Source organism: Anas acuta, chromosome 9, assembly GCF_963932015.1.
Source record: "Anas acuta chromosome 9, bAnaAcu1.1, whole genome shotgun sequence".
Classification (NCBI taxonomy): Eukaryota; Metazoa; Chordata; class Aves; order Anseriformes; family Anatidae; genus Anas; species Anas acuta.
The window spans coordinates 18,808,552-18,834,716 of NC_088987.1; the positions used below are offsets into that span (position 1 = coordinate 18,808,552).

Genomic DNA, 26,165 nt, shown 5'->3' on the forward strand with positions numbered 1-26,165 from the left:
ATCTCTCTCACACCAAGTCAGAAAAAAAATAGGAGAGATTTCTCTCTTTAGCTCCACTCATATTCAGGACTCTTTAATATTCCATCTATATTTTTACTAGGTATTGCAGAAGAGCTGTCTGTATTCTCCAAGGGAAAGCCTTTGATAAGTTGGGTAGCTCTTCAGGATACGTAACTTTACTTTTTTTTTTCTTTTTTTTTTTTTTTTTCTTTCTTCTTCTTCTTCTAAAAAGAGGTATGTGTCATTCAGGCTTCCAGAAAGTCTGAAAGTCTACTCCTGCTTGGAAAGTCCCATTTTCCCTTTAAAGGGAAGACGAAAAAAAAATCTTCATCTTTCAGAATCCTTAGATGTTTTTATGGATCTTTTGTTGACTACTTTGTGAACTCAGAAGTCTGATATCAGCTACTCTATAGAAAGGATACAGGCTGTTCTACCGTAACTGGAATTATTTTTAAACACTTCCCCCTCACAGACCAAATCCTTGGAGGCTAAGGGGGGAGACAGACCAACTGCGCTTATGTGGAGAACAGAACAGCCTACAAGAGCACAGTTCAGGAAAAAATATGGAAAGTGTGGTGAAAGAAAACAGGTTATGCATGTTCAGAGTAAACGTATTTTGACAGTGTCATGAGAGACAATCGACAACTTAGATCTGGATACAAAAGCTCAGGTCAGACAATTCAATTAATGTGCCTGCCTGAGAACTTGCACCCCAGCCCAATTATTGGCAGACCGATACATCCTTATGACTACTAATAATTATGCCTTTGCTGAAATATCCACTCAAACTTTTGCTATCTGAAATTGAGGTTTCTATCATTTGCACATATACATAAGTTTTCTTTTGCTGTAAAATTCCAGGCAGAGCACTGAAGGAACAAAACAAACAACCAAACAAGCCTTCCCATACTTAAGTAGTGCAGCAATGAAAAAGAACTAGGGAGAAAATTTACTGGAATGACTTCAGGTGAATCACAAAGGACTTCCAAACAGAATATTCAAGGCAGTGTATAAAAGTAAGGTAATAGAAACAGGCTCAGAAGGATTTCATTTGAACTGATACATTTTGATTTTCGAGATGCTTTTCCCTTTAACTAGCAGATTTTAATTTCGGGTTGATTTCAGCCTGTCAGATTGAGCTGAGAGGTGACTATAAGCCTATGGCATTACAGGGAGAAAAAGCTAAAACTATGCAGAAATTATGATCTGTGAAAAAAATACCAGAAACAAAAGAACTTTTCCTTAACTCACTTTCGAAGCAATTATAAGCAAAACATAATACCAAACAAAACTGTCCAGCATGTGTAACCATCTGTATTCCCAATGTCAGGTTGCAGATATCTGCTTTTAAAAATGCATTCTCCCGTTTGTTTCTCCTGTAGCTCCTGTGAGCACAGTCAGAACGGTGAAACTGGAATTGGCTTTTAATGAATGATCAATTAGCACACAGCTGTACCCTATAGCCTCTTTTGAAACTGAACTCTCCTACAGCCAGCTTAATCCTGCACGTATTGCCTAACAGTTCTGGTCTTACTAAAGAACACCAGCCAGAACTTTACTAAACTCAATTTTTCTACGTTTTAGCAATTTCTAGTACTTCTGAGAAAGTCTGACCTCCTGCAGGCACAGGAGACCACAACTTTTACATTACAAATTCTCAACTATTTCACTTAAAAGGTGAGGGGTTTTAGCTCTTGGGGCTGCAGATGAAAATTAAAAGTAAAAATACTAAAAATGCAGTAGAGTGTTACATTGAAGAAAGGTGAATATCATGTCTTTGGGGACTCTTAAACTCGTGGCTAATTCTGCTGAATAGAAGTGTAGGCATGTAAGACCATGACAATAAAATTACAGTGCATTTAGATTTACAGCTAGAAAGAGGATGAGACTAGGTTGATGACAACTGTCCTAAAAAGTAGAGTGCAAGCATGGTGCAAAGATATATACTACATCCCTGGCATATTAAACTTCTCTTTCAAGTGTAGAAAAAAATTTGCAATATTTCAACATTAAGTGACAATTAGAAAATTAAACCAGAACTAAAGTTTTCTGTGCTGCCCACTACAACACAGAAAAGTTAACTCCCAGTATGGACAAAAGCTTCTGATCCAGGATTTTAATCTGTTTACCTGAAGTTTGCTATAGACCTTGATAAAACTGAACTCATTGCTGTACCTGACAGGGTCCCCAGGTCACTGGAAGCAGGCAGTCCACCAGATCCCACATCTCGCAGAACATTGTTGTAACCTTCCTCAGGACCCTTCTGCAGCGTTGTGCTTTCCAAGAGGTTTTTCAGCTGTGCTGACGATGTCTGCTTGAGAAATAAATACACACATCTTTCTGAAAACAAATGTCATGTCTTTAGTAAATAATTTGTCTTCAGGTGTTGAATAATAGTATTTGTATACTTGGAAGCACAGCGAGGCTTATTTTTTTTTTCATTAGTAGCACAGATGTAGTCAATAGTGCTTTAAATATGGCAGCTACTTAGAAAACAATCTGTATTGAATCTGACAGAACTTATCAGGCACACTACAAAACTGTTGCAGTTTTCAATTTGTGTTATTTTCAATATGCTACACTTTCAGTGCAGCTCTTAAGTAGGATTGTTAAAGTATTAAATCTCTGAACTTGCCATGTGCTTATTACAGAATTTACAAGCCTATTATTCATACACTCAAATGACAATTTTTACACTACTTTAAACAAGTGCATGCATTCTGTAGCAAATACACAAGTGTTTTTCACATTTACTGGGATGGAGAATAAGACAAGAAATATTCAGGAGATATCCACATCAAAAGTGTAAGTAGGATTTATGTAATGCCTTATGCATTTTAGGTATCTGATAGTGGTGGACCTTTAGAGCAGGATCTAGCCTTATATGAACTTGTTCCCCTCTACCCCAGCATGACTGGGTGCAGGAAACTCCTTGCAGCCTTCCCGTGAGCAACAAGTGCGGGGCTGGGAGGTGAAGAGCAGCTGGCCACCAGGCAGGAAGAGGTTGTAGGGATTTGCACTGCCTTAGGTGTAACACAGGCCTGCACCGTTCTCACACACAAAATGAACATCTTCACCTTTTCTTAGCTTCTTTAGGATTAAAAGTAATAAAGCCCTTTTACTTACAGACCAAGGTAGTAAAGTGTTAATACTGTATGGTATAAGACAAGACAAATACCTAATCAATCCCAGTTGTGCTCTTTACGTGCACTGCAAAATAGGCTTCACACAGATTGATTCATCATTAAATGTCAGTAAGGATCCCACGAGGGTCCTGAGGTTCCAGTCCAGCCCACCTACACAGAGCTGATCACATAGCTGTGGCCTTGAAAGCACGTCCTTTATGCTAACCTGGTACTTAAGCCCCAACATGCTTTTAAAATGCATTTGAAGTTTTTTGGCGTCCCTGTTGGAATGAAGGCCAAATCCACGGGGATGTGGTCAGCTTGGCTGGACCTTCACTGTCAGAGGAACACAGATAAGGATAGTGGGGCTAGTGGCTTGGCCTGCTGAACTGTCTTCTCTTCTTAACTTAGGAATTATTTAGGGTGTAAGTAGGACAGGAAACTTCTTCCTACCCCCAGTTTATTAAATGATTTCCTGCCAGTCCTTAGTTTAAGCAACTTGTTGCTCAAAGCCTTAGGAAAAAGTTGTGAGTGGCTCACATCTGGGCAGGGAACAACAGGAAGGGAAGGACAAGCAGAGAGCTAATTGGCCTTTTTACACTTTGCCAGGGTAGCTAGCATGTTGCAGATAAGCTTTCCTCAGAGGTGATACCCTGCCTGTCCCTTCCTCTCTTTCAATCCGCCTGGTCTTGAAACAATCATGTCAGCTGTGACTCCTGGCCAACACCAAAGGATGACAGAGTGACCTTCTCCACATACCAGCACTCAGGGAAGCTACAGTTAACTTCACAGTTTTCTAAGCACGTTTTCCAGTGATCTCGTTAACATAATTGCACCCCCTACCCTGAATCAGCACTAGTAACATTACATAATAAGTGAATTTCATTTACCAACCCAGTCCATAAATGATGCCTATTTCATCTACAATTTACAGTAATAATTAATTGAGACACTTTTCAAAGTGATCTGTCTGAAGCTCTATCAAACGCTGCTTATATTTTTTCTGAAAAAGGCAGATTTCAGACAACAGCCTAGCGAGACAATCATATTAACAAATAGTTTGGCATTTAGATAACCAAACTGATTAACTAAAGGTTACGTTCCAGTAGTCCCAGTCCCAATACATCATCATGCTATGTCCACACAGACATGATGTACGGGCATTTTTGTCTTCAGAAGTAGACCCTAAATGGTCTTTTGAAGAACAAAGTCTTCGCATTCCTTTAATTGCAACTGTATATCAACTATTCCTTTCTATTTTCCTGTTCTGCTGCCAACTTGCAAGCACAGGAAGCATGTGCAGAAATTATATTGATACATGCCTGATTTACTGAAAAAATTGCCTGTTTAAAAGGCTAAAACCCTTCTTCAAAAAAAATGGTATTTTAATCAAATTCTCGTAATCATTTGTAAGAAGTCATCAAGCATCATCTCAGTGATTTAGACCCTGAAAAATTTTTTAGACCTCAGTGTATTTTCAGTGCTCCATGCTGAACTCTCCTTGTTGGTATTCAGTTGCTCTGAGATGCAGTGCCCAGACTAGGATGCATTATGCCTGGTGCTTTCCAATACTACTGGAATAAAATGATTATTTCATGGGTAAATGTATTAAATGCTTTCAGTGCAATGTAAGGAAGAAGGAATCGCAATAACCGATGTTAGATCAGCCACTGACCATTGGTTATGCAGCAGGTTACTCCTGTCCTGTGACAGTACCTCACACTTGTCTCTCTTGACCAAAATCCCCCCCAACTTTTTTTTAAATTCCAGTTCATAACTGTCACCTTCGTAACCCGTACTCTAATTTTCCAATTGTGTTTTTGACGTCAAAAAGCACCATGCCCAGGTTCTCTGTGATAGGCCACCCAACACATCCTTTGTTTGACAACGAACCACTGATAACACCTCCTGGAATGAAGGTTTGCACTGTGCTTTCCACACATGTGCTGTAGTCGTTCCATAAAGGTCTGATACTCCAAGCCTTATGAAAACATTGCAAAAAATCTTTCTTTTCTATCTTCAAGGCCTACTATTTTTCCTTGTGGAAGGAACAAGGCCAGCCTGTACTGCAAAACTCAAGATCAACGTGCAACTCATCCTTTTTCCACTACTGCTACTCGACTCCATCTTTATGGAGCATTTATACTTTCTGTTCTGTTCTCTGTTTAGAGCAAAAGTAGTCAGCGTATCATTGAAACACACTCTTGGAGGTGACAGTGTTGCCATCTTTTATGTAGAATAAAAAAAACCTCTAAGTAGAATTAAACAGAAACACACAGATGCACAACATCAAACCACCAGTATTTCAGATATGAAGTGTAGAAGGTGTTTATGTTATGTTTCTTCCTGGACAATTTGGCCAGAGCAGCAGTATTCTGACATCTGTAATCACCTGTCAAAGAAGTAAGAATGCCACATCGATTTTTACATTTGACACATCACACTTCCATCTCAAGCTATTTTAGAAACACTTATTTTATTTTATTTTTATTTATTTATTTATTTTGTTATCTATCACAGAGTTTGGCCATTCTGAAGAAAGTTTTTGTGCTGTGTACAACCTGCCAGGGTGATGAGAAGGAAAAAGCACACATCGCAGAAAATCCACGTTTCTCTACTGATAATCAAACTTTTCAAGTAAAAAGTTACTATGGTTATACCTCATCCAACAGCTAAAGATGTGTCATTCTGCACAGAAGACAGGCACTTTTTTTTTTTTGTCTCCTAGAATATGTTTCTAATTTAAGTTTGAAAAAATATTTCCATTGTGCCATATATGCGGTAACTCAAAACCAAAATGAAAGGATTAAAATCAGGGCTGCACAGAATGGTTTAAATTAAATTCAGGTAGTGGGGAAGACTGCCGTATCTGGCAAGCTCCCACTTACTGAGCTTTCTGGCCAAGAGGCAAGATGAAGCATAACAATCCTTACCTGCCAAGTCTAAAGCAATTTTGAGGCTTTTATTCATCTCTTAAAATAAAACGTTAATGCTCTTGGAAGCTTGCCTACCCACACAGTAGATCTCACCTGTCTTTTCTTTATCCTCACACAAATGTACTATAGCATGCTTCAGTAATGACTGAAAATATTTATTTATTTTTTTTCTAAATACATGGTATTCAATCTTATTGTCCATTGCACCTCAGTGGAAGTCATGACTAAATCATACTGGTATTTTGAAAATCTTAGCTAATAGATTACAAGTTACTGCTAACAACATACAGTAAAAAAGAGCTGAAATTTGGGCTGCGGAATGCCCTTTTCCTGTCTGTCACCCTTCCCAGACCTATAAACACCCTGGTGTCCCCACAGCCTTCCAAGTTAAATCTGCATCCCTCCCAAATGGTTCTGTTTATGATACTGCAAACTGATTTACTTATGATTCATATTACTACTACAGCCAACATGAAATCAGCCCTAAGGCTTCCCCGAATACATCATTTCATCCCTGAATGGATTCCTCTTGGCTAAGGAGAGACAGGATAAGCCGAGCTCTGACTTCGGCATACCAAGCTCAGTCTTTCAGAAAAGGCACTGGTGTTGAAGAATTAAAAATTTCATGAACTTCTTTGGAGATTCCTCAAACCAGTAATATCAAATTATTTTTTACAGACGCTTGAGAAGAAATAAGATATATAAATAATTCATACACTTCTCTGGAGATTTCTTCTCATCCTGTATGGGGTTTAAAGATTTTTTTTTGTTACTGATACCAGTAACCAAACAGTACAGTAACAGCCTGGCCTAATAAGGCCACAGCTAATCTGTGCAGACCATCTTCCTTCAGGGAGTTACTTATTCCAAGCCAGGGAGTTCCCAAACTTTTTCTGCCACACGTACAACCATCGGCAACAGCAAATACCTTCCCTGGCAGCACCAGTTCCCATTTTGAAGTGGTTTGCACTCCTCCCAGTTGAACCCTCACCACATTATCTAAGCTGTTGCATTCTGCAGCAATCTAGACATTATTATTTGCTGTAAAACCTGAAAAAAATGCAGTAATAGTACACCAAGTAACAGGCATGGCTGTGCTGAGAAACTAGTGCCAATTCTTTAAATGCTATTTTCTGTCTCCCTTGAAAACAGTTTTATTTATTTATTTTAAAGTATATCTTAACTAAGAAATTCTGACAGCTTCATTAAAATACAGACTTCACATAATTCTGTTTGGGACTATAAGTGTTGTAACAGGTCAAGCAGAAGATTTTGTTTTGCTTTCATTGTTATAGACCAAGATCGCATCTGAAGAAATCCAGAGAGTTCTGAGCACTTTGGGGTGGACTGGCAGCAAGTAATGGGACTATTCTTAGTGCTATGCATTCTGCAAGACAGTAGTGTAAGAAAAAGATGGTTAGCTTTGCTCATAATTTATCAGGAAAAAAAAAGGAAGGAGTGATTTAGCAAGTTTATGATTAAGGCTGTTTTGATTAGTAGCGTCTTCTTTCTTGACCACATTTTATGAAATGGGATAATAATTCTTAGAGACTACCACTCACCACTTGCCAGTGATAGGGAAAGTAGGCAGGGATGCGTGACAGCGAAGATGTGGTACCCAGCCTGCCCGTCTGCAAGCTGCTCTCAGATCGATGCGTACTGCAAAATGTTCAGAGCTCCACGTTGATGGCCCTGCAAAGAACTATCTGCCTGTTACATAGTCTGCAGAACAGAGGATGGGATATGAATCGTGGCAACTCTGAGCAGGGCTGAGAGACCAGGGAAAGAAAATTTCACTGTCAAACAGGAGGCAAGTTTTCAGTTTTATTTTTATTTTTTAAACTTATATGCCAAATGACTTATTTCATGATGATTTCAGCTGCCACATCAGTGACCTCTGTGTTCAGAATGTGTTTCCAGTACTGGCACATGCAGAAAGCTTTCTTCTTAAATTACAGAGAGTTCAAATAAGTATAATCCTAAACGGGATCTCAGCTTCAGAACAGAATCAGAGTCACTTGTGCCATTATCAGATCATCTTCTCAGACAACCCGAGGTCAGGCCAACCTAGGCAATTATTTATAGTCATTTGTGTGGAACTCATGGCATTTGAAAGCCTCATGAAAGCTCATCAGGCCGCACAGAACTCCAGAGGTCATTTCTGTTCCCTCTCATTACACCAGTTCCTAACAGCAGGGCGATTAGAAACACTCCTTCAATTCTAGGTGGCGATGTTTGGCTTATTAAGGAAAAAGGACATGCTGCAGCCCACAATGAAGAAGAGATTCAGACTGATGCCCGAACTCATGTGGCAAGGTTGTTCCATAACATTAGGCATTTCAATGAGGACAACCTTTCTACCTGATCAAAGAAAAAGTCACAAAATTACTCTGCATAAATACATGACTGAAAACACGGTCAGCTAGGTGGGAAGTGTACAGAAAAAAGGCTTTGAATTTACCCACATTCAGTTATTCTGAAGGCCTTAAAAATGAGATGGACTTAGCCTTTCATGAGCAGCACAGGCAGGGTATTGTTTGGACGCCAGCACATGGATCTGGGTTCCTGCATTTACCATCATCTAAAGGCTGAAGATGGCCAGACATAGCTGGATATTGCATGGCAAGGACTGGTGGAGAGCTGAGACTTCTCCACCATTCTCATCTCCAAGTAATTGCTTGTTTCGTTTGCCCAGCCCCTGCTTTGGCTTGTAAATCCATAGCTATCAGATATAGAATCACAGTACAGTCAGAGTATTCACCCATTTACCAAAAGTATCACTAATTATACAGATACAAAGATACTAAAGAGCAGCTATGGAAGCAGAAAAGATAGCCTTTACATTAAATAGTGCAAAGCATTATTTAATTTGAAGGCAAAAATACTAGGAAAAGTACTGTTGTACTGTCATTGCTTAAATTTCCTATATTTCATTTTTGTAATTTCCTCTTTCCACAGGTACTATAAACTGGATACTGTGGTTGGTCTCTCTTCTCTTTAAGAAAAAAAAAATCATCTCTATTATTGCTAGTTTGTCATACAGCAAGCACCCAGTGGAGGAAAGCAGCATTGGCAGCACACAATTAATGAAAATTCTGCAGGAGTTCAAGGACCAGATCCCATCCCTCCCGTCCAACTTCCACATTTGTTTTGAGCTTTCACAGGGAATACAAGTTTCATCCTAACATCTATATCTCTATAGATAGCAAAACAAGGGAAAAAGGAGCTTAATTCTGTTAAGTAGTCACCTTTCTACACTCTCTATCCACTTGTTGGCTGCTAAGCTCCACTGCTGAATGAACTACATTCTTCATTTCTATTCTATTATCATGCACTTCCCTGAAAATCAGTCCCTTTATTCACACACATGTTCATTCTTTTAGGATACTGTTCTTAGTTATTACAGTGGTCTCGTGTTTAAAAAAAATCAGCATGATCTCACCACTCTCTTCCTCCACAGATTGCAGAAGAGGGTCTAATGTTGACTTCAGTTTACACACACCCAGAACCTGTGGCAATGAAGTGGCTGCTTTATTATTCTCTTCAGGGTATCTCTCTTTAAAAGTGATTTCATTTTCATTTAAATGTTTTCTGTGTTCCCTGCTCAAATATTGTTTCATTAGCATTTATCAGTATGACAAAGGAAAAATGTGAAATATGAAAATGTGCATAGCTAAGCCCAACACGGCAGGTCTGCAGTACTATTTATTGCAGAGAGAAAGAAGTAACAGAAAAGTCCAGCTCAGCTGATTTAGCATTGTATTACATTAAGTGTGTACCGTACTGTCTTGATGAAAACCAGAACTGTGATGACCTACCTTGTTAAAGAGCATAAAATTCTGAAGCCATCGCTGGCTGGAAACAATAGCATAGCATTGTATCACTCAAAGTTGACATACTTCCCAGCTTCTAAAACAAAAGACAGCCAATAGGTTCTAAATATCAGTGCATAAAGCTGAAGTTTCCCTAGGATGCAAGGTGTAGACGAGATTTGTTTGTCCAATACAAACACTGCAGTATACTCACCTACTTCTTAGAAATTTGAAAAAAGATCCTCAGTTATTCCCAAACATCTATCTATAGCTCTCCAAAAATTTTAACGGACCTAGCGAAATCTTATTCATTCCCAGACAGCCTCTTCTATCCAATACCACCCACCCATGATTTCAGCAGCATACTTCTCCCCATGGCAAAACAGCCTCGACAGATCCCCACCACACTAACAGGGCCCATTTGTGCCCTTCGTTTGTGAGTGTTGAGACAGAAGACTCATATGGCCTACTGTAACAGAAGATTTTTCTGCCAGAGCTTTGTTCTGTTTCTGGAGAAGTATGCAGCTGGTGTATATATGCACCGAGATGCCTTTCCACTTAATCTTCATCCTTCAGTGACAGCTGTCACTCGTCTTTGGTGGACAGCTCACGTCAGGGGGTTGACAGTGCAAGGTTTTAGACTTCTACATGGTGCAATCAAAAAACATCAATAGATGAGAAGTGCAAGAAGCAGAAAATAGACAAGGATCTTCACAAAGTGTATTCTGGACTGTTGCTTATAGATGCTAATAAAGACTGTCACCTGATAGTCTCCATCGATACCCAGGTGGTGAGAAGTCAGTTATTTGTCTGTATGTGGTGGATGATCTATGAAATGATGCTCAGACACTGAATACACCTGCCTGCAATTCATCCTCCTACAGTCTGAACACACCAGTGGATGAAATGGGATGCTACAATGTTTTGGATCATGCAAAGGGAATTCAGAATGACAACCTGAGAACAAATATTGACCTGAAAATTGGAAGCTGTCCTCTTCTCTGTTTTTTGGGGGTGAGGCAGAGGGTGGTGGTAGAGGTATGGAGTGGAAATGAATCCCAGAATAAAGGTCTCAGCCCCACTTCTTTGTCCATGACTCAACTACGAACCTGAACAATCTGACTAGCAGAAAGCTGCACTCATGAATTTCACTAAGATCCACAAGTACATTTCTTACAGAGGAGGACACCTGGAGTAGGGAACTTCCTTAGAGTTCCCCACTCTAAGAAATAGAGGGAATGGATATGTCTGCCATGAGGTAGAAAATTGACTCCTCCACACACAACATGGGTTTTGAAGCTAACTGGAGAGGTCAAAGCCACATGGAAATGACCCAATTATAAATAAATAAATAAACATGCATCAAAAAATGGTGTTCCCAGGGTTGGAGCCTGGGAAAATAGAAGATCTGCGAGGGCGCTGAAGGTAAGGGATAATTAGAAATCCGTGACGCAGTTTGACAGGGACAGACATTTGGCTCTGGCTCAGCCAAGCATTGGGAGAAACTGGGAGAGAGATGTGCACGCTGCCCCTTTCCTGCCACATGAAGAATGTGCAGAGACCTCACGGCTCAGCAGAGCTGCCGGGCACCCCTTCCCTTCCGTTGTTCACATGGGACAAGCGTGGGTTCCCTGAGCTGTCCTTGCAGGGGAGATGTTTTTCTTTGTGAAGTTTTAAAGCCATTGAGTATGCGCCTTTAAAGCCAGCTGTCTGCTATTAGGATTTCATTACTGCACACTGCTCATGATTTTGGCAAGCCTGTGTGACAATTAACATGAATTCTTCTGGGAGGGATGCAGCACATGACATCATATAGTAAATCCTCTAATATTAGAACCTTTCCTTCGTGCCCTACTGTACTTGTTAGGGTAACAAACTCAAAATGAAAAGTGTAATTACACAACAAGTCTTTCAATTGTACCATACATTAACTTCTAATACTTTAAGTATTCAAATCTGAATCTGGCACAAAATACATTGGAAGATGAAACTTGACATATCTAATCAGGCACTAATATAAGTCTTCAACATAAGCCTCCAACAATTAAAAGAGTTTCATAATGGGAAATCTCAGGTAAGATAATAGCAACAGTTGAAGAACAATTGCCCTTGTCTGACTTTGCAGTGCATTCTGAAAATTCGCATGCTAACAAATGCTAGGAAACTAAAGCTCTCAGAACAAGCAGCATTTTGCAGCCAAATCCCCCTGAGAACAGCTTTCTAAAAATATTGGTGATATAGAAAAAGAGTGGCTTACAAACCTTAGCTTATCCTCAGGAATCCCCCTCAATGAATTTATTTTAACTTCATGGATAAGTAGTTTAGAGAAAGATTAATATTGTGTTTTTCAAGAGTAGTCACAAACCAGATTCAAGAAAACATGCAGGATTTGATGTAGCCTGTCATATAACCAAATAAACAAATGTTAATACTTCCAGGATTCACTCAGAACATTAGAACAACTCCACCTTAACCCTTGTTCTCTGTTCTCCATTAGTATAGTAAGTTACTTGTCTGGAAAAAGGGACTGTTATTCTGTAGTACTTCTAGGGTGAGTTATTCAGGTTTTTAGGATTTCATATACTTTTATGAGAAGACTCCTGAAAGCAGAAGATTTAAACAAATAACCACAGCCAGGCCTACCCAGTTTTAATCACTCTGTTATTTACCCCTTTTTTGTGTGACCTTCAGCTTTTGGTTAACTGAGTAAACAAGACTGATCATGTCCCCTCTTTATTTTCTACTTAGTCTTTGTACTAATTACTATAGCTAGAAAAGGTCACAGTGGCTGACACTGCAACTGCAATTCACTAACACAAGCAAAATACAGTATTCGTTTTGAGATCTCTGAAGCTATCCCGTTACACATTATCTTGCTGCCTTCTTTTGAGATGCACTTCCAAAGTTACCATGCAACAACTTTAATAACAAGAAGCATTCTAATGCTTTATTTTTCTTGGTAGTTACAGAGGAATACTTAAAACTTCAAAAGAAAAGCTGAAGCTCCGCTAGTATAAATAGTCCCAGCTTCACTGTTTCAAATAGCATGAAGACAGCATACATCCTCAGAGAATCTAGCACAAGTCTCTGATTCAAACACTTATGTTACACTTGGTTTTCTTTAACTATGTATACTTTCAAAGCAAACTTGAACTATAATATTTTTGTCATATAGACTCTTTCACTGAAAATTTATTCTATTCTATTCATATACAACTTAACATTGTCCTAGAATTAACAGCAATGAGAAAAATTATAAGCATACTTACTTTTTCTTTGCTTATTGATTCAACAGAAGGTGAAACTGTTTTAAAGACATTCAGCCCTGCATTTTGTTATTTGGCTGATTCCACCACTATTTTGCAGCAGAAGCTGCAAGTGACTGGAATTTCCGGAGAGATTGAGAGCACAGCTTGTGTTGACTCATATGTATTCTGCCAACATTATCTCTATCATCACAGGGTGATAAAAAGCAAAGATACCCCCAAAATACATCATATATTGAAGGTAAAGAAGTGAAATAGATCATGGTATGATGACTCTAAGAGCTCTCGCCCACAGAAATGACAATTCAGCACACGGTGTAGAATTACAACAAAGGAGGCTTTTGAACGCTCAGAGCTTCTTATTTGTGGTATTATACTAGAACCACAAGATTTGGCTAGGTGATCTTCCATGCCTATTTAGTTTCTCCTAACAAACAAGTGTTTTACCTTCCCCTCTTTTCTTCTGCTTTCTTTTCTTTGCTATCCTCAGAGCACTCGCATCTTGCAGGTCCAAGGTGAGTATAAATGAGATCTGTGTCAGTGCTTGCTTCCAGAGTTGTCTTTTGATACTTGCCTCAAAACAGTCATTAAAGCAAAGATGGAGGTTCATTGCCTGTGATGACTTCTCGCAAACTAACACAATAAGTAGCAATTTCAGTCAACAATTTGGTCCACCTCTCCTGTGTATTTTTCAGTAGAACTTGTTTGTGAATAGTAGACTATCTGTTAAAATTTTTTTTTTATTTACACATCTGCTCTACTTGTAGAAGCACTGGTAGCTGAGCAGCCTTTTAGCATCTAACATCTAAATCGCTGAGTTCTGATCAAGAACTCTTGAGAAAAACCTGGTTCTTAGCATTTTACCGTATTACATTTAACCCTAGCTAAAGGTCTCCACTCTGTAAAACTCAAAGTTCTTTAGTGAATCCATTAACATAGCACGAACTACAACATAAACCCAATATTCCTTAGGTGAAGAGGTAATATTAAATTATTTTGTATTGTATAAAGAAAAAAATCAACATGGGAAGTACAAGAGTACATGGTCCAACGAATAAGGAAAGGACCTGGACTGTTCACCCAGCTCTGTCCTCACCTGGCTGCAGGATCCCGTTACTCTGTCTCAGCATTACCCATTACATTACTCAGGCTGCACTCTTCTTGCTTCCCAGGTGACAGGCTACAGGAGCAGATAGCACTGAGGGGACTACAATTTAGTGAAGCAACCGAGAATTCCACTACAATATATAGATATAACAACAGTTAGGTCCCCCTGTCCTACTCCTGAAGTAAGGATAAGCTCATGTAACACTGTGCACAAGTTTGCAGACATTTAGTGCTTCTGCAGGAATGGCTTGCATCCTTCAAACAGGTACTTCCCAAAAGACTTGTGAGGGGTAGATCATGTATGACATAAAGGACACTGAATCAGGACACAGCAACGAAAGTCCTCAAGACACTGTAGTGAGAACAACATTGTTTTATAACATGACTCTCATGAAATGACATTAAAACATCAACGGCATCTGCTTGTAACACTCAACTTTTAAGTTTCCAGGGCTGGACTTTTTTCCTTCCTTCAGGTCAAGTCTCTGAAATTAGCTCCCTGTTCACACTTCCTTAATGACTCAGATATTATCTGCAAGCAGGAGGCCCTTAAAGTGTAGTTTAAATAAAAATTAACTTTCCATTATAATATGTAGGAATTAGCAGTTGCATCCATTAATTTCCTTCCTATAGCTAAGGAAAGATAGCAGAGATTTTCCAGAGGAGGCTGCTGCAAGTTTATGCTTTCTCACATGCTAGTAGAGCTGTTTCTATAGCAAAACAGTATCTTAAACTGTTAATTAAAATTGCTTTAATTAATAACAATTTTTAAAAATTAATTTAAATTAATTAAACTGTTAATTTAAAGATGTCAGGAAGAAATAAAACCTGTTGTGGGGCAACTCTTCTGCCCTCAGCCAAGGATTCTGAAAAATCAGCCACCATGTTGCTGCTATATTATGTGATCTGAGATTGTACTAGCGTCCTGGAAAATAATTCTCTGCCTATCACCAACTCCCTCAGCCTTCCTGGCTTCATTCAGGGATCATACCTTCCCTGGCCATTACCATCTGCCATGTATATGCAACAAGTAATTCTTTTATGGGCTTATGCTTCACACCTGAAAAGTTCAAGTATTTATCACAAGATTCAACTTCTGGAGTTTCAAGAGTACACATGACTATTTAAATACTCCTGCTGTGCACAGCTTCACTTGGTGCTGGTCATCTGGGCAAGCTTTTGAAGCTTTTATTCGCAGGTTATAGATACCGAGTGGGTCAGAACAGAGGGAGAGCAAAATCAGACTGAACACAGCACCATGCAGAGACCCAGTAGATCAGGAGGAACCAGAAAACACCATGCCAGGCCACTTAGCCCAGGATCAGCACTCTGCGAACACAGGCAGCCTCCTGCACAGGACAGCACCAGGCAGCCCAGTGGCAGCTTGTCCTGGGCTCCCTTATTCATAGCATTAGCACTGCGCAGTGCAGATGTGCAGTGAGAATCCTCATGGAAATTGGCTTGCAACAGCCCAGCCTGCTACGCTATGGCTCCGGGTTGGCCCAGGTCCATTGGCACGTCCCATAGACATACATGTAGGCTGATAATGCCAAAATGCTCCTCACCATTAGTGAAGCAAGAAGATATAGAAAAAAACATTATATAGCAAGAAACTTATGTGGATTTTAAGTGTCTCCTGAAATGGATAATGCAATAATGAATTTGTCTCCTTCCCCATGGAAAACGTCAGCTCAATGCACTGACTGAGGCAAGGAATCATGCCTCACGCCAAACAGCTCAGTACGCAATCATGATGTTGAAGACTAATGTGAGACACAAACATAGGGGCTAGAGTTAAAACTACATGTGCTATTTTGAATGTAAACACTTTGCAGTAATGGCTCAGTGTCTCCTGCCACCTTTAAGCTATGTCCTCATTTTCAGGTTGTGCTGTACAATCAGGGCAGACCTGCAGATTGAAGGAGCTGATGCAGATGACCCAATGTTAATGGTGCGCTCAGTCTGAGGGTCTTACTTCAAACTAGCTCTGCTCTGGTCCACACATTACTGGTGAGCTCCAAAGACTGGTGATGTTAATGCTGCAGGCCACCTCTTGCAGGAGTATCCCCTAGCAATGTGCACAACTCATTTGGAAGAAGGTGCTGCTCAGCACTTGTAAAGATGCCCGAATATGGTTTATTAATAGGACTAATTCCTTAAAATACACTCTCAGAATAGAAACTGAACTGCAATAATTGATTAGGTCAATTGCATGGCTACAGGATGGTTTTTAAGACCTGGAAATAGTAGGTATTATCCCTTACAGGTAATTCTTTGCATTAAAGCATGTTTTCCTTTGAACTTTTTCCTTTCACATTTTTTTTTTAAAGCCTTAAGTTAAATCAGACAACTTTATTTCAAAATGAAATATATGTCCCATGGCTTCTGACATTTGTATTTTAAAAGTAATCCACCTAAGATGAGGTTCAATTTGTGTCTTCTCTTAGTGGTTACTATCTGGGATTATTATACCATGAACCAATTGTTATTTATGTTACCAGTGGATACAAGGATTTTGTTAGTGGAATTCAGCTTCCAGATTCATTTCATAATCCCTATGCCTATTACTTAGAGAAGAAAAAAGCACAAATCAAGATGACATTTAAAAAAAAGGAGCCTAGACTGGTCTTGTAGGAACATCTAAATCCTTTCCCTTATTAAATACCTTATCTCAACAGCAGTGCACCAGCCATTTAGGAAAATTAAAGAGGGAGATAGCAAAAAGAGACAGCAGATGATAAAGTGCAGTAGTTTCTAGTCACGTAGATAATGAAGGGACTCAGCACATGGCCTTTTCAGTTTATCCCTGCTTCAGCTTATCCTTCATCTGCTTAAATTCAAATGGATCAGTCATTATTAAAATGATTTTGAAATGAGCTACTCCAGTTTCATGTGACTTTTTCTTGTATATCCTATAAAACTTGGTAAATTTGGGGGAAGACAGGTGCTGCACTTTTGTGCCATTTTAACTCAGTTTGGGATTTGATAGCTAACACACATATTTATTTTCACTCACTAATACACATAGCCATTTGTGGACCTTCTATCCCTTCCAGTGATTTTTCACCTATAAATACATGGGCTCCCTTGCTGCATATTTCATGCAAGATGCTGAGGGCTTAGAGTTCTGAAAGATACTGGATACTGAAAGCATATTCTAAACAGGATTTTTTTTTTCTTCTTTATTATTAGATATTCTTCTTTCATGCTTAGGACATCTAACTTGCTATTTCTAAGAAGCATTGTGTAAGTAAGAGTAGGTGTGAAGCAATGATTGGACACTCCAGCACTTCAAAACTACTTCAGATAAGGTCTCTCCTTCATGCATTTCTTATATGAACATCAATCAGTCTTAAGTAAGCATCTAAGTACTTCATTAAGCAATTGAGCCATGTTCATCATGTTTTTCTCCCTAGGTGTAAAAGCAAACACTATGGATAACTGTTTTGACTGATCCTTGTTGATGTTAAGTGTACATGGTTTCTCTACTTACAACAGAGAAGATAACTTATGGAAATGCACCTTCTATTTGGAACAGAAGGTCGTGATAGTAGAGGGCATCAGGAGAGGATACCTCTGCTCCTTTTTGAACGATGTATTACTGAAAACATTAAACAGCATTTAGTCTCTTTAAATGTTCAAATAGTAACCATAACATGCTAAATAGCATTTACAAAATGACTTCACATTTACCTGATTGTTTTATAATTTTTATGCTTCATAAAACATTTCACTAGCCAAGTCTCCCTTTATCATACACCTCCTTTTCCCCCTTTCCTCTCACCCAACTTTAAATCTTGCAACAGAGACCACTTAAGAGATTTCTGACAGTCCCAAACACTTGAGAAAAATAGTTACGGTTCTTACCTTATCCTCTGGCAACACCGCACTGTTTGCACCTCTCCTTTTGTGCCTTCTGGACTAATACTCACATCCAGCATGGACATACCATATTGCAGCAGCTGGCTGCTCCCAGCTCCTGTCAGAAGATGGCTTCTGACTTCATTGGCCTTTGGCTGTCATTAGTTCCCCGATGAGCAACACAGCTCCTACCATGAACTGTTTTACAGTGTGCTTCACTGCTGTGTGGTTTCCTTGGCACCATCCCACTCTATGCCCTGCTACCACAGTCTACAAGGTATTTCCTCCCCTGGTGAAAGAACTGGGGAATTGCAAGAATCAAGCTTCTTGAACAATACTATGTCTTGAAACTCCCATGACTGAAGTCAATGCCAAACTGCTCTTCATCACTAATTTTTAAAGTGAATCCGTTACAGTAAAAAACAAAACAAAACAACACAACACAACAACATAGACATGCTGCCGAATGCACATATAGTTAAGGACACTTAGAGTCTGAAAATCCTTGACTTCGGTTTTTAAGTACAAATGAACTAACACATCTCTGCCATGTAGATTGTAAAAATATTTGCAAAAGTTAACTTTCTAGCTGAGTTAAGTGCAGTTTTACCTTTCATCAGCCAGACCTCCTCTTTGTTATTCTTTGCACCAAGATGAAATGGATAGCTTAAACATCAAAACAACACAGCCTTACGCTCTGCTTACATGCCTCTAACAATACTTCTTCCCACCTGTAGGTCACCAGTTCAGAGGTGAACAGGTCAATTCTGTCAGTTCTTCAAATCTAAGACTGGGAATCCATAGTGCTTAAAGGTTTTTAGATCAGCTTCTTTGAGTCAAAGTTCCTCAGCACAGGTGCATGCCTCTATTGTCACTAATTGCTATAAAGACTGACAATTTTTTTCCTGTGAGTGACAATCTTTTAAAGACAGCTTGTGAACTTTTCTGCTACCTTCCTGCAAGTATATAGTGTGGATTAAACAGTGTCAACAGTGCTCCAACAAATCTGTAACAATAGGTCTGGGTGATGGAAAGAAAAAAGCGAAGTTACTGTGAATAATCACTGCCTAAAGCACTGAGTAATAAAGGTGAAATTTCAGGAATTCAGTTTGTGGAGGCAAAAAGGACGAAGGAGATTTTTCTATTGCAAATTAGAAATGTCTGCACTTCAGAGAATTTTCAATTTTTTTTATTTTTTTTTTTTTAACATATTCACAGGCTAAACGAAATTCTTATGAAGTGCTTGATTAAAAAATGAAGGAGTTATCTTAATGAAGATTATAAAGATTCAGAGCTATAGCTCTTCTGTCATAGGCTGAGACTGAGCATTTTTGGCTCACCCTTGTGCAGTATGCAGCTGCACTGCCCGAGAAGGAGTCTGGGAAAGAGTGGACTGTGATACACCTTCCTCATTTCCAGGAAAAGAGGGACAAAGCAGCCAGGTACTGATGCAACGGGCCAGTGATAATGCCATGCTTCAGCACAAGGACATTAAACTGGGATTGCCCAAGAGTGGCTGTTAGAAAATTACTTATATGAAAAGGACAGTACTTTACTCTATATTCATACTATTTTTCTCTCTGATTAAATTGTGAGTACAGTAAATACATTTTAACTCCATGAAGAGTTAAGAATCAGTATTTATACTTCTGTCTGTCAGTTGAATTAACCTTAATCACCAGCCAAAAAGCATTACCTCCAGATTTCCCAGTGACTTGTCTGGACCTGACAGATCTTGAGACATATTTAGTAACATCAACACCTTACTCCTCCCTGCACTCCCTTCTGCCTTTTCCATTCGCTGCACTAGGAAGCTTCATGCCTTCAACATAGCACAAATGACTTCATATGCATCATTTAAGGTGAATGAAAATGTATTACATTACATTCCACACAACATGCTTAACAGATAAAATGATATCGAAATCGAGTTTCACCTTTTGAACTGTATTTCAGATTTCATAAGTGTAGGACAGATTCTGCTACCTTTCAGTTATATATTTCTTTTGGATGTTCCAAGTAATTTGAAAGTATTCCCTCAGGAGTAAGGTATTTATAAATATAAGTCATTATTTATGTAATAGCTGTGCCTTCAATATCAAATCATGAGGGAGCTTTGCCACAAGTCTAGACATAAATCAGTGGGATCCAGCTATGATATACTTTAAACAGTTCTCTCCAGTAGCTTCTGAAGTCACCTCGCACAGCAGGTTGAACTCTGGCAACTCTATGGATGTTGGCTTACATCAGCGGAGGATGTGATCCCATCTCTGAATTGGTTGTATTAATGCTATTCTTCCTCCAACACTTTCAAGACTATTTTGAGATGCTATCGGCTCACTTAAGTGCTGCAATTAACTCCTTCAGTCATGTGCTGACATAGTCTACACTTCCTCTTTACATCTTTTTGTGCCATTAGGACTGGCTTTTCCATTGCATGTTATGAGTTTCACTTGCTTAGTCCTCAACCTTCATGCATAACAGATGCAACATTTACTCTGATACACATCTAAAGTAGCTCCAGTAATGAAGCATGGTACTATTATTCTACACCCAAAGGATCTCTTCACATTATGAGTAGCAACCCATTATAGTTTTGGGCAAAATCTATTTAATATTTGAATAAAATATTTTGTCCACTGCTTCACAGAACACCCGAGTGTCTTTAATTGAGGTTCTGAGCAACTGATAAAACCTTCAGTGCCATATATCACGACAGTACTGGAATCCTTGCTAGATCAAGCACGCTCTTACCCTAAAGGTTGGAGAGAGATTAAAAATACACCTGCTTTTCAACAGCAATACCATTAAAACTCCCCTCTCTTCATTGCACTAGGATGTTATCTCCTCTGTCTTCCCTTGATTCACTGTCAGGAATTTGGTGGTGTAGTATTTGAGTTTTCCAAAAATCTAACATTAGACTACAAATCAGTAGGAAATTTTACAATAGGTGTTTTATTCAATATTAAAAAGAAAACAAAACAGTTGATCCAAACCAGCATGAAACATTAAGGAACATTTATCTAGAGAAGAAAGAAGGACTAGAGAGAGAAAACAGCAAGGAACATTCAGCTCCTTACTTGACAGGGACCTGCTAGAGACCACTGATTCTGACTTCTCCTTTGGGAGACTGAAGTTCAAGTCCAGTCACCAGCAGTGTTTTAAAGTTCCAGTTGCAAATAGGAACAACACAAAAAGAGTGAAAAAAATCCTGAAGTAACCTAAGATCCTACTACTCATCATTTACTTCAGAAGTAGAGAAAAGAGGCTGCATTTCCACCACAGTTTATGTCAGTGGAAGTAAGCACTGTTGGGGTCCCTCTGCATAAGGCAAGACTGAAGTGTCTGTGATGGCACCTTAGATACACAAAGTTAATACCAGTAAACCTACTGACCCTAACAAGACCTTACTCCTGACTTAGTTCATCACTTCATTAAAAGTGACTTTTTTTATTAATACTATTACAAGACAAACTCTTCATCAAAAACGTCTTTCGCAGTTCAGTTTCATGCACCCGTGCCTCAAAATAAAAAAGACAGTTCTTTTATCAAAGTCTATCTCAAAGATTTAACACTTCAGTATGCCCATATCTGAAGCAAAGCAAAGGTCTCTTGTGCTAATATTAGAGTCCTGAATATCTAGGTTATGATATGTAACTGTGTTTATTATGTCTTGAGCTTTTATACCATATCAGGTAAGAAATTACAAGTAACTGTTTACAATCAGCCGAAATATTTTACTTTTCAAATTTGAAAAGGAAAGAAATTATTCCAAAAGAATTGTTCCTAAGGTTGACTCCATGATGTTCAAATCATAATTAACATTTCTAATATATATACAGTAAAAAAGTGAAATACCTTTCCAATGAAAAAGCTCACTTAATTCTCTTATTTCTTCCTTACGTATGTTGATCAGATGACAGCTCTGGTATACAAAAATTCTGAGCGACTAAAATACCAATTCTTAATAACATAAGAATTCAGCTACCAGTTAAAGATTAAAAATAAATAAAATTTATTGCAAAGTCAAAGTAAGTATTACAGAAAAGAAATGCAACCAGGTGAATCACAGTCATTCAAACTATGTCACAGAAGAGCACATCCTACATCTTGAAGTGACTCAGCCCAACACAGCCATACTTTTTAGGAAATGTGAAATCATTAATTGCCTTATCTGATGTACTAGAGTCCTGCTAATGACCTATCAATTATCACAAGGCTTATATTTTGGTTTCTTATTAACCAAAGATGTTCTGGAGAACATCTTTGTTCTGGAGAACATCTTTGGATGTATCCAAGGAATTGCTTAACATAAGGAGACCAGACTACTGCAGAAAAAAACACTTTCTGTACAAGAACACCCAACACCACAGCACCAACATTGCAGAAAAAGAGATCAAAGTGAACATTTTCTAGTCATATTAACACCACTTTTGATATATATGTATATATATATATATATATATATCTCCATGCCTCTTTCACTTTGGAGAAAACATTTTACCAAAAAGTATGGTAAAGGCATTAAAGGCATTAATCTCTAGTGCAAAGATGACAAGGATTACAATAGAAACCTTAAAAATAAACAGTAAAGAGCCAAGTCCTTTCCCCATTTTAGCATTTTCATAGGAGGAAAGAGATGGTCCTTGTTGCAAAAGTGAAATCAGATCAGTACCTAGCCTGCCTAATTACCTTAGGTGAGGACTGCCAAGAGAGTTGGTAACCAGGCCAAGTTACATGAGGTAATATTTTATCCAATAGATAACAAATCCAGCATAATCCAGGCTAACAGTACATATTGATAGGATTAATTTCTAATACAAATTTTGCTAACACATAAGTATGTATCTGGATGTTTATGTAGAAAAAAAGAGGGGAATAATTATCACTACTGGTGCAGATGTATTTTGTTTCTGCATTTCAATGAATATTTATATTGAGTATTATGGTATTTTGCTTGCTGTATTTGTAGAACTGCACACATGGGAAGTTGGCCAGTTTACCTGCAGAATTTGTCTGCCTGATGTGTTAGAACAGGCATTTAAAACTCCGTTTGAAGAACAGTTTTAGGATTGTGCTGCTTCTCCCATGCTGATAAAATCATTACTCATTTTTTAAAGTACCTGCTGGTACTGTTCTATGGGATGCTTCAAAGATTGATGACTATCATCATTTGTCATTTAGATGAAAAACAACCAATATATTCTTATGTACAAATTCTGTAGAGTTTAATACCTGGTCCTCTAGATTTGATTTCTGTTGGTACCTTTTTTTTTTTTTTTTAAACTAAGTAGTGATTTTAAAATTTGCCCACTGCAGTTCAAAATACAAGTTTTTCAGCTGTTGGGTAAACAAAACTTTTTTGAGGAAGAGTAAAGTAACACAGAGATAAAAAATAACTTGAGAAGGAAACTGTGATTTTAAACCCTGTATACACGGTGCCAAACCACCAGTGACTTGGACACCAAGAAAAGTATATGCCCTCTCAGGAAAGAGATCTGGGCTTTAGAGCACAGGACTGTCAATTGAAACATCTGAAATCCATGCCTTAGTCTACCTATAAGGCAGTCAGTATGAAATTTAGGTCTGTATCAACAGTGACTTTACCTCTTCTTGCTGGTTTTTGGACTCTAGGTTAGTGGGCGCACAGGCAAGATTAACGATATAGTAGTAAGGTGTTATTAGACTCTTAAAAGTTAATCTCCTAACAAATTATTTCCTTACTCAGTGTTCTATTGAGAACATACTTAGATATCTTGCTTGTTTAGAGCTTCTGTGATCAGAAAGGGCTTCAAGAAACTCAGAAAGTCCTCTACCTGATCTGGGTGGTCCTTATCTACTCCCATTTCTCATAAGTTCCTTCTCTTTGCCTAAGAAAAATGAGAGCTCCATCCTCTGAAATTCCAGACCACAGTTGGAATTGGGACCACAGTTGTAATCTTTCAGATCACAGTTGATAGCTACATAAAAATTCAGAAAACCTCTCTAAAAGCTCTTCTCACACCATTGCAAGCTGCTAATCATGTGACATTTAATCTAAACCAAAGACAAACTGCTAGCTATGAATATTTTTCCTAGCCAGTGCTCTAAATGTAATAATGGTTTTCAGAATGTGTGGGTCTGGCTCACTTCAAGCGGTTTTGCTCCTTCCTTGACTCCAGCTGCAAACTACTAAACACATACTTTTTTAGGTCATTATGGCCTAATGTCTGTGGCATTACATTATTTCAGTGACATATCTTTGAACATACCGTAATTCCAAAAACTGCAGGTCATCTTTTAGCTAACTGGAGAGCAGGATTTTATATTAACTCCATCCTTTGCCTCCGTCTCCTTTTTAAAAAGGAAAACAAAAATTGCACTGAAACTTCCTTTCCCGTTATTCCCTTCTTGGTAATGAGTCTTATAAACTTGCCCTATTAGGGAAAATCATTGCTAGTGGCAAAAAGTGCACCACCACCGAGAACATCTTCCATCCTGATAAATCCTGGCACAGAACTGAAGACAGAGGATAGCTAAAGCACAACATTCATAATCAGAGATTCTTAGAAAAGGAGACCTTGCCAAGGATGACTTCTACTCCTTCCCTTAAAAAACAAACAAAAAACACACACACGCACCCAGGCCAATAAAAGATGACAGCTGTCTTCAGAACAATACTTTTTATGGTCCTTTTCAAACAGAAAATATAATGTAATTCTGTCTTTAATTTGCTCAGGTTAATCCATGACGCAAGGAGTTAGAAATGTATTTACCTGTTTATATTCTCCTTTTGCTTAGCTATTAAGTAAAATTAATTCAGTGGTTTCTGTTTAAGAAAGAAATGCTCAGAAGAGCAAAACTTCTATAGGTCAGGTTTGAACAACTGCGACAGAGCTCCATGGCAACTTTCTGAAATGTCAGACACATTCTAGCTCTTTAAATGACAAACTCAGTAAAAGCACACAGTCAATGTTATCCATAATCTACAAGTCAAGGTATGTCAGTTGCCCCAGTTAGTCAGTTTTATCTCAGTCAAAGTAGTTCAAACATCTCATCAACATAATGTGTGTGAGGTAACATCTCCTATGAGATATCTATGGTATCTCCAGAGTGGGAAAATGTTGGTATTTTGCATGAAAACAGGGCTTAAGCTACGGGGTACATCACTGACAGCAAAATAAAGCACGATTTGGACAATTCCAGTGCAGTATGTAGAAGTAAAGACTCTCCTTATTTCAAAGTCTTCCTTGGAAAAAGCAGTTAGGAGCAGCAAAGCACAAATGGATTTACTTCCAGCAGGAAAAAACAAACAAACAAAAAAACCCACACACAACAAGCATAGCATGGAAATTTGTCAGTATATCAGTTTCACACCCCTGGGTTTCACCATGGCTATGGTGGCTATAAAGCCACCACTAAAGCAGACCCTGAAGCGGACAGGATTGGGAAACTCCAGAAAGTTCCACGTTTCATTCCCTGCTTCTGCCTTCCATGCCCCCCACCCCACACACACCTGAAAGAGGAGAAACAGTGGAGAAAGGCACTTGTAAGGATTTTCACATATTACTCCAAAAAGGAAATGTCAGTGTTGCCACCAAAGCTCAAAGACCCAGAGGAACCTCAGGGCACAGGAGGGCCAAGCCTGCTCAGGGAAACATAGGGCAATGGCTTGGAGGTGGGTAATGCGCTCAGCCAGCCCTCCAGCATCAATCTTCCTGCCTTCATGCAGAACTATTATCTTTACATAAGCACTTCAGAAAACAGAGGTTTTTTGTTTGTTTGTTTGTTTTAAAAGGCACTTGCATGTTCAAACCAGCCTCTGTCCCTGCCTGTGAGTTTCTCCTTTTTGCCAATCAGCCTGGCTGCTCTGGCACTTCTGGCTCTCTGGCACTGAAAAAGCTTAGCAGGACTGCTCATTTCTCAAGAAAAACCTTGCTGCAGACTGAAGAGCTTCAGCTAAGCATGCACATTTTGGATGTGTATCCAAACCAAACCCAAACATCTTGAGATTCTTCCTTCACTAACTCCAAACACATTTGATATGCTTAAACACACATTGTATTCTGTCAGAAACCA

At 38.7% G+C, this 26,165-nt stretch overlaps 1 long non-coding RNA gene across 2 annotated transcripts in view; it reads right to left on the reverse strand.

The window, feature by feature from the left end:
• The window catches only part of LOC137861184 (uncharacterized), a 61,965-nt gene that overhangs the window by 30,013 nt on the left and 5,787 nt on the right, over positions 1-26,165 (reverse strand). For both annotated transcript variants that reach the window (XR_011099452.1, XR_011099451.1), the window contains exon 2: positions 2,176-2,311. This is a non-coding gene — a long non-coding RNA (uncharacterized lncRNA). The remainder of the gene's footprint in view (positions 1-2,175; positions 2,312-26,165) is intronic.